This window comes from Sciurus carolinensis, unplaced genomic scaffold (genome assembly GCF_902686445.1).
Source record: "Sciurus carolinensis unplaced genomic scaffold, mSciCar1.2, whole genome shotgun sequence".
Classification (NCBI taxonomy): Eukaryota; Metazoa; Chordata; class Mammalia; order Rodentia; family Sciuridae; genus Sciurus; species Sciurus carolinensis.
Window position 1 is genome coordinate 8,933 of NW_025920555.1, and position 10,228 is coordinate 19,160.

Below are 10,228 nucleotides of genomic sequence, written 5' to 3' on the forward strand. Positions count from 1 at the left end.
TCAGTCATTTCTTCCCCATTAAGAAAACTCTAGAAATGGTGGATATTAGACATTTTATAAAATTAACATTTTTATCATTTTTTGACCACCTAGAAACAAAACTGTGTTAGTAACTTGAAAGCCATACTTTTGTACACCCAATTTAAAAACCTTTTAAATCATGTGAACCAAAAGCATTTGGATCCATTTTTTAAATTTTAATTTATGAGCTCATATGTCAAGTTTGGTACTAAACATATGTAGATGTGACAATACACTGGTGTACATATACATAAAATAAACAGATGGACAAAGGCCTTGTGGCTTATTTTTTAAAATCCATTAGATTGTTAACCCTGTACACAGGCCTCTGAATGAAACAGCATTAGAAAGACTTTATAGTTGGATAGAATAGGTCTGATCAAAAATAACCTAGGTGCACCAGATCAATATGAGGAACTTAAAAAATAGAATTTTAAAGGTCTTTAAAGGCCACCATCCTGATGTGGTTCAGCTCATCAGAGATGAAAAGAATTCAAAGAACATAGACAAAGGTTGTGCCCCATTCCTCCCTGAAGGAGTTTCCCAGAAAGACAGCAAGGGAGCTGCTTCCATTGGTCTCCTTTGGAGAGCCCTCAGGTTGGGGTCTTGTTCTAAACTCCTTTTTCTGGTCTCTTGTATAGCAGCCATGAAAATGTTAGCCTGGCATTTTGGTGGACCAACTTCAATAGTTGGGAATTCCTGTTGGCAGCAGTTTACATTTCAATGTAAGTGTTAGTGAACCTGGTTAAAAACCTTTTTAATGGGGTGTGGGAGGGGTTAGTTTTAGGGTTAGAGTTAGGGTTAGGGAGGGGGGCAAGAATGGGGGAAGGAAGGACTGTATAGAGGGAAAAGAGGGTGGGAGGGTGGGGAAGGGAAAAGAAAAAGAAAAAAAAAACCTTTTTAACCAATTAAAAAAAATTGAATATAAGACATTTGATCAGGATGTCCAGGCAGCCCAAAGACAATATGGTGGTGCCCTAAAGGGGTCATCTGACAGTGAAAGTTGGCCATTCTCTTGCATGGCATTTAGAGAGAGAATAGATGTCATACCAGGTCCTGTTGTCACTGGCCCTTCTCTGGAATTCCTGGAAATTGGTCAATATGCGTTGAAGGGCTACATGACAAACATGAGGGAGACCAAAACATGTCCACACTCAAGGGCAGCAAAAAAAACAGAAAAAGATGAACAAACACAGAACAGGTAAGATGCCAAAGACAATCACAAGTGGCCACTCCTGATCTCTGACCTGAGGGCCTGGGCAATATCTTGCCACCACCCACACTCAGGAAGCAATGCTGTGTTCAGCCTTCCTCGGAGTCTCCAGATACAGATTCACCAGAAACAGACTTACTGGTCCCCCAGGGGCATAGAAACAGGTCTCTCAGAGAATTTAGTTCAGTCCTGGGGCGGGGCTCCACAGACCATGCAGCCTGGTGCTGAGGAACGTCTCTCAGAGGACTTCCCCTAGCAGCAACATTGTGGCCTCTCCCCTCTGTAAGAATTTTCAGGTCAGTGGTGAGCAGTGGTTACCCACCAGGCAGCGAGGCTCTCACTGTGTCCTTCAAGTGTTGTGGGCTGAACTTACAGACTCATCACCACTGAGAAATCCAAATTTGAGAGACTTTATTAGCCAGTTAGCTGATTGCCACACACAATGCCCCAAAAATGGCAACTGGGAGAACAGCCCTGACCATATGGTTGCAGGGGTTTTTATACCAAAAATCAGTACATCAATTATAAGTGACCATTGACACTATGATTCAAAATTACAAGCTAACATCATGAAATCATCAGCAAAGGGGGAAGTGAGTTAAAATGACCCTTACCTAGGTACAAACTAAAGAGTGGTTACTAATCCACACAATCACTGTTGACATCACTGTTAACATGGAGCATTGTTTACAAAAACTAGGAATCAACGAACAGTTTTTATCATATAAGAATTATCATTTTTTATTGCTAAGAAACTGTTGATGGGTACAGAGGGGGGCGTTCCCATGGGAGAAGCATATCCTAAATAACATGGATATCTCAGAGCAAAATGGAGTCTGTTCAGTCATTGTCCATATAGCCTGGCCTATAACTTTTCCATGGAGTCAAATCTGTCAGCCTGTTACAGGAGGACAAGGGCACTACGGTGCTAACTTGGAAGTGGATTAGGTCCTTAACAGATGCTGAGCCTGCTGGCACCTCCAGCAGCCTCCAGGTGAGTGAGAAACAAATTTCTCTTCCTTATATATTTCCCAGTTTGTGGCATTTTGTTACAGTAGCACAAATTAACTGAGAAAATAATTTTTGGGAAGTACTGTGGTAGGCTCCTTGTGGTGACTGGGGGAAGAAAACAAGTAAGACATGCTCCACATACACACTTGCAGAGGCGCCTGGGGCAGGTAAGACTGACTGACTCATGTTAGATTAGTGCTGCCAGCTCTTCTCCCATGGGAATGAACATGAAGACCCACAGAAAACTCTTCAGGAAAAAATTCTTGTACTCTTCCTACAAACTACAAAAGTCACTTTTGGTTGTGTAAATACAAGAATCATATTCATCAACCTGAATCTGAAATCATGTCACAGTGGCACATGCCTGTAAGCCCAGAGCCTTAGGAGGCTGAGGCAGGAGGATCACAAGTTTAAGGCCAGCCTCAGCAACTTAGACCCTAAGCAATTTAGTTAGAATCTGTCTCAAAATTAAAAAAAAAAAAAAAAGATTAAAAAGGGTTGGAGATGTGACTCAGTGGTTAAGTATCCATGGGTTCAATTCCTGATCCAAAAAAGAGAATCTAAAATCCTTTCTATGATTGGATAGAGACCAAGAAAATAAAATAAAGATAAATTATACAGGCCTAGGCCTAGGAAGACTTCAGAGGGGAGCAAGATCAAGTCCACAGCCCCTTCCATTAGGTGTTCAGAACTATGAGACATGCTAATGAGGCTGATGTCTTCAGATGCTCATAGTTCTCTGGTGGGCATGAACCTTAAAGAGCCCAAGGAACACTTGGAAAACATAGCCTGCAGTAGGACCCTCATTCCACACATCTCCAGGACCCCCCTCATGAAGGCAAGCTCCCAAGTAAAACCCCAAATCATACGTGCCCCAGTGCCTTGTGTAGGAATCATGACTGGTGTGACAGGTCTTCAAAAGCAGCACGGTCACAGCAGTGGAAGCCACAGAAGTTGAAAGGCAAGGCAACTGATGGGCAGGTCACTTGACCTGGCACCAGTAAGCACTAAGCAGGCAGCCATGTGGCAGTGGAATTCAGAACTGGTGCCGGGCTTCCTGCCAACGTGGAAGTGTGAGCAAGAGCATCTTTTGGAGGGAAAAGGGGTGTCATTATATGTGTGCCCCAACAGTGAAGTGCACCAGACTGTTATACATGCACATGCTCAGAACACCAGCCAAAAAAAACATGTGAGGATGCAGCCCAACTGCAGAAGTCTGAAACTAGTGTAGAAAACATTCCAGAGGCGGTCTTCATGAACTCCACAGAAACAACCTTAACTGACAGAATAAACAGAAATAGTTAAAGAATGGTTGTTTTTCAATAATTCTGTATTCTGCACTGAAAACACTGTAGGTAGAATTACATTAGCTCTGGCAATGAGGTGCTATGAGTCCCTCCATCTACATTTAGAAGCCAAATTTATCAGTAGTATAAAATGCAGGCACTTTAGTTCAGACTGTAAAATTAATTTTAAAAGATAATGTCCAGATTCTAGACAGGAAGCAAGTCACCCGCAAGGCACTATGCCCAAGTATGACACACACCAGCTCTACCCAGAAGGGGTGCTGAATTCTATGTGTGCTGCAGGACAAAACAGAAGGCCTGTGGGCGATGCCATGTGCCCCGATCAGCTTAGACGATCATGGCCAGCTAACAGCCTGCAGGACTGGGGCCTTTCAGAATGTGCCGCACAGAAAGCCCTCTCCTTCAATCCAGAGCCTCTCTCTTGATTTGCTGTGCTGTCTTACTGGCTTTGTATTTTCCATTGTGCACAAGAAATCAGCTGTAACTCTTCTACAGTCTCAACGTAGGCCTGCATGGACAGGGGTCCACACACTGCTTATCTGACCCTCTCCTCAGGTCTCACTGGCTTCAAAGTGTATCAGCCAGGAATCTGGAGGAGAAAGGAGGGCCAGCTTTTCCGACAGGGACAAGGGATGTGCTGACCCCACCTACGACACACCTCACTCAATCCTGGTAATCCAGAGGTACTACTGTTTCTCCACTTTCCAGGTGTGGAACACTGACCAAGGTGGGTAGGAGTGAGTGGAGGGAGCCCACACTCAACAGGCCAGCCTGACCTAGTCCAGGCAGGATGCCCTCCCGGGAACAGAGGATGCATTCCCACCTCTCTAAATAAGCTAACTTTCTGTTAATGTCTGCCACATACACAATTTAGGTTTACTACATTCCCATTCGACACATGAAATGGTATTTTCTAATGGAAAGAACCTTGAAGTAAGGGAGAAAGACTAAAAACTCCTTTTTCCTGGACTGTGTACTTTATTTATAAATGAAGGAGTTGAACTAAATGATGTGTATTTTCTAGCTCTGAATTTCTATAAACTCATGTTTTTTTTCTAACCACCATCTAACAATTTCTGCTCATTTTTAATACTACATCTAGATTTATGATAGTATATATTCTCTGCATGAGATGGATGCTCCTCCTCACCCTCAGCACTTAGGGTTGAACCCAGGGGTATTCTATCACTGAGCCACAACCCCAGTTAAGCATAAAGGAATGACATTTACTTTCTTATAAAAACTATTCACATAATTTATGCACTAAAATAATGTAATTAAAAATTTTAACAGTACACAAAAAAAATTTTAAAGCACATTTTTACACCGTATACCCGGAAGACTGTTTATTACTAACTCACAGATATCTTTGTATTGCTTTGTATTCTTAGTGAACCAATGTCATCCTCTTCTTCAAAATGATCTGATATACTGCCATCCAGAACGTTTAGTTCCAGTTCTGACAAAATTAGGGTAGGTAAGAATTCACTTGAGATGTTCATGGCGATGGGCTTTTTTCTGACCATTTGCAACCAGTTTCTGCTTTAACTTTCATAGAGAAGTCTTGATCTCTTTTTTACCCTTAAGAGTTATGCCTACTATTTTGGTCTATCTGGCTTTCTTTTTCCTCAGTCCGTGGGATGAAGATAAATTACTGGTGGAGTTACTAGATGCCTTCTCCATTTTATCCCCAGTCTTTGAAAGATGCCTTCTCTTTTGTGAGAGTACTGGTGATCCAGTCGAAAAGGGTGGCTAAGAACTCTTTTCACTGCAACTTTTCCTTGAGGGTTGTCTTGCTCCACTAGACCTACTGTTACATGAAATTTCTGCCCCTGGACTGCTATCATGAGTTTACAGTGCTCTTGCTGGTCTCCTCAGTGGTGTAGAAGTCTTCCGAAGAGCAAGGGCTGGTGAAATCATCTGAATACTTCAGTTCTGAGATGCTTTCATGGCAACTATTTTCACTCATTTCAGCAGGAACATCATAATCTGTGGTTCTGACCTGCCAATCATCTATTTCTTTATTTACAATTCTGTCAGCAACAGCATCCTGTTGGAAAACACATGGACTTTGGACTCTGGTTTCCAGTTTCCTTACAAAATATTTGTAGGAGTCAATCTTCTTGGAATAATGGGATTTGCAGGACTCATAATTCTTCCCAATGAACCACTGCTGGTTCTGTTTTCACCACAATCTTTTTTCTTTTGTCTTTTTCTTTAGTTGTGCTGGGCTCATCAAAGATTTCACTAATTTGCCTTGAGGTATCACTATTTTCAGAAGAAGATGCACCTGAAACTAAATACTTATCTCTAGGCAGCTGATGTGGCTTCTTTGTTCTGCAAAGCTGAATACTTTAGAGGATGGGATTCTGAATTTTGTACTTATACCAAACGTCTGTGCTTGCATTTTTCTGTACTATTCTCTTCTCATGTACTACTAATATGTCAGGATTTGTCTGCTTTAAAAGGAGTCTGAGTGTATTTGTTAGGCCATAAAGTAGACGCCCCCTAGTCACCCTTTTTTGACAGTTGCCACTGTTCTCAAAATATTTACCTTTCTTAAGGTTTTCAACTTGGTTCTTTCTACACTGAAGGCTCACTAACTTTTCATGGTTCCCCACTGAAAACTTATCCTTCTTAGATTCAGACTGACATATGGATTTGGCACAAGATTCTGGTACCTTCTTATCCTCGGTTCTATACAACCAGGCTAAGTGGGGATGCACATGAGTTGGACTCGCCATGCGTTGGCTGTATAACAAGGACAGCTCAATTAACAAAGCATTCAGCAAAGGAAGCTGCCTTATTGTATTGACTGTATTTTGCTCAGTTTGAGGGCGACATGTAGATTCGTTAAGGGCTCCTACATCCTGACTCCCTGGTGAACTCAAGCACCGCAGGAGTCTCCTGTGTTGCAGAATCTGTACCTTTTGGAGGGCTCAGATGTGTTCCCGCAAGGCATCACCCAGCTTCTCAGGTCCGTCCCTTTAGGGCTCAATGGTGATTTTGACGCTTGCAGGAAGCGTCCTTTCTTGGGTAAGTGAGTGTAATACAGAGGAGGAGGGCAAAAGGTGTTGGTTTCCAGGTCCAGCCCGGCGTCTTCCTCGCTGCAGGTGCTGATGGTGCGACACTGCAGCCTCCGCAGGGCCAGGTTTGCTGTTCTCCGCGGAGCCCGCACGGGCAGAGCTGGGGGCTCCTTCCCGCACCACGGCGGGGTCCAGGGCGGCCGGGGCCGCGTCCTGGGGGCCGAGGTCCGGGTTCCGGTCCGCGGGTCCCGGGGGCCGCGGTCCGGGGGCCGAGGGGGCGGGGCGAGCCGGCGGGGTCACGGGCGCTCCGTCCAGCTCCGACAGGCGGCAGAACAGCGCCAGGTCACCAATGCGCCGGCCCGTCGGGTCCAGCAGGCGAAGGTGCCCCGGGTGCGGGGCCGCGGGCAGCTGGTAGCCGGACGTCGCAGGCGCCCAGCAGGCGCGGCGCGGGGCGGCTTGGACGCGGCCGAGCAGAGCAGCAGCGCGGCGCGCAGCCGCAGGCGGCTCAGGGCGGCTGGACGCAGGCGGAACACGCAGGCGTTGCCGAGCCCGAAGCCCAGGCGCCGCCGGGCAGCACGGTGGGCCTGGTGGGCGCATGAACCAGAAGTGGTGGGAAGTCCAGCAGCCGGAAGGCAACGGCGGGGCCGGCGGCGGCGCGGCTGCCAGGCGCACCTAGTCCACCAGAAGCTCCAGCGAGAAGAACAGCTCAACCGCCATCCGGTTGCCAGGCAGCGCAGCCGCCAGAAGTGGCAGGTGCACGCTCTCGCGAGACCCGAGGAGGCGACCGGAAGTCTCTCGAGACTGGGTCTGCCAGCTGCCAGGTCCTGGAGCGTGGGTTCCTGGTCGCTGGGTGGACGCCGAGGCCCGGGGAAGAGCAGGGTTTTAACGGCAGGTCCCATGTAACCCGGGGTCGGGCCAGACGCTGAAGTGAGCAGGGCCCTCCGTGACCCCGGGACCGACGACGCGGCCACGTGCGGACAGCCGCCTTAGGGAGCCCCTTCTGCCCGATCTCACCGCCCCGCTGCCCACGCCGCCTGCGCCGCTGCAGCTGGCATCCCGGTCGATGTGGGACAGCCACTCGGGTCAGACCTCATGCCCACCCTGAAGTCCGACCAGTGACCTGCGAGGTGTGTTCAGCCAGAACCCGAACTCCAGGATCCTGTGAGGTCTCTTCGGCCAGCATCCCTCACCCTCCAGGAGTGCAAACCCACCGCCGTGAGGCAGTCAGGACTGGAAGGGCTTGCTGCCAGGAACTGAGGAAAGAAGAGCCTGTGTGGAGCTACTTAGGAGGAAATGGAGTTCAATCTCCTTATTTGGAATACAGACAGTCCCCAACTTGGAATTTGTCTTATTTGTTTTGATCTTACAATAGTGGGAAAGTTTGACCATACAACCATTGTTTTATAAAGTATTGAATCAATTACATAAAATTTTGGCGCTTGATTATAAACTGGGCTTTGCCTTAGGGGATTTTGCCCTACTGCGGTCGGCTCTTCTGAGCACGTCTGCACCAGGCATGGTAAGCTACAGTGCCGCAGGTTAGGGGTGACATTTTCAGCCTACAGTGAGTACCTCAGGAGGTAACTTCATGGTGAGTTGAGGACTGCCTGTTCTCTTGACAGTAGTGCTTCCATTCCCCATGTAAAAGTATATAACAAGAAGGTGAGGATTTAATAAATAGCTAAATTAAGACAATTCTAAGAGGAACTTTTTTAAAAGATGGAAAACTGCAGTTTTAAATTCAAAAACATGAAACAGCAAAGTCAGAGCCCTCAACCATAGTTTAAAACCCGTCAGATGCTGGCTTGTTGTGACAAGCTGGGAAACTCACCTCTGAAAATTCCTGGAGAAACAGGCTACAGCAGCTCCCTCGTGCTTCATGGATTCCCAGATGCTTGCATTTCAAGGCTCCCAGACTACATCATATTCCTGGAGTGACGATTTCTGTCAGGAGAAGCAGATACCTCTGGTTTTCATTCAGGACCCCAGATAAAAGCCTGCCCAGAAAGACATCCCTTACCCCAAGACTTGATTGGAGGCTTCTGGAATCTAAGCCACATGACCACTTTTCTACCTGTGTTGCAGCCTCACACACCTAAACACGGTGAAAACCAGAACCATAATAACATCCCCTTATATTCTGTTGTTGGTAAAGATGAGATGACTTTGTCCTCAGATAACGTGTCTGGTGTTTAAACGCAGATCATTTCATTCCCAGTCTTTTCCTTTCTGTTTCTCAGTTTCTGGCAAGGAGGAAGTAATAGTTTTTTCATGTGCTGTCATTCAACTAATTTAACATCCCATAACTCTGCCAGAGTTACTATCAGAGCATGATTGCTACTTTCCATATGCATAAGAAATAGCTTTTGAATTCTAACAGAACTAAGGCTGAGCATTATAGTTTAAATGAGCCTATAGAAATTGTTACTGGAAATTCATTCACTAAAGAAGGCAAGAAAGACTGCCAAGTAGGCAGGAATGCAGGAGCTGAGGTGGGGGTGGAGAGTAAACAAGGGCTCCTCTACTGACTGGAGGGAAAGAGTGGCCTACACCCTACTGATAAATCAGCCAGAAAGGAAGGGGAGAGTGAAATTGTGCAGCACCTCAAGGAATTGGAAAGCATGGGTTCATTGATAAGCCAAATGGTATGCATGATTGAAAGGAGGAGCCGTGGAAACAAAGACTCATTGGCAAGAAGTGTAGCATGGTGGAATCTGCACAGGTTTCAAGTTGAACAGTCCTGGGTTAAAATACCAGCTTACTCACTCTTCATAACTGTAATTCCAGCCCAGGTTCACAAACTCTGGGAGCATCCTCTCAGATTGTCTCATACTTCCTCAGGGCATGCTGAAAGTGCAGATTGTTGGATCCCCTTCCAGAGATGTCTGTTCACTCAGTCTAAGATCACTGTTACCAAGGGAGCCTGTTCTGATGTTTGAGCATGACCACCCACTTCCTGGCATATTGTCAATGACTAGGTTACTGTTTAACAGCTCTCAGCAAGCAGAATGGTATTGCAATCCTGCCAGCAAATATCAGAAAGGTGTGTACATTCACATAGTCATAGCTCCTTTCACACCTTCAAGGGGAAGTGGAAGAAATGAAGTGGTGGTTTAGCTATGAAGCACCACTATCAACATGCACCATGTTCAGAGATGCCAGTGGAGCAGCAGCAGCAGTGACAACCTGCCCTAGGGACCCCAAAGTTTGCATAAAGGCCCTGGGAGGTTTACTAGAGGTTGCCCTATGGGGCTGAGCCTGCCTGCCATGTTGCCCCAGGGAAGACTGGTGCCTTAGACTGTCAAGACTGAAATTAATAGATCTTCCTCTTAACGGAATTAGGTCTAAGTTGGATTTATTTTAATTACTACTAATATTATTTATCCTCCAAAATAGCTGTTTTTTTTTTTTTTTTTTCATAACTTCCAATGTGTGAAATAAACCAAAAGTCTTGATAAGCTTATGAAGCACTGGACCTTCAGGAGAGTCTGACCACAACTTTTCATGGCACCCCTTGGGGGTCTCTGGTGCAATCATAATGAAGCAAACAAACCGACTTGAAGAGGTTAAATACAAATTAACATGGCAATGGATGGTAACACTGCAATAGAATTCAGTACTGTTTCTTGAAAACACAGGTTGTGTCCATC

At 45.9% G+C, this 10,228-nt stretch overlaps 1 pseudogene; it reads right to left on the reverse strand.

The window, feature by feature from the left end:
• Positions 1 to 4,886: 4,886 nt before the first annotated feature.
• On the reverse strand, positions 4,887 to 7,477 carry LOC124975840 (microtubule-associated protein 10-like; annotated as a pseudogene).
• Positions 7,478 to 10,228: the final 2,751 nt, after the last annotated feature.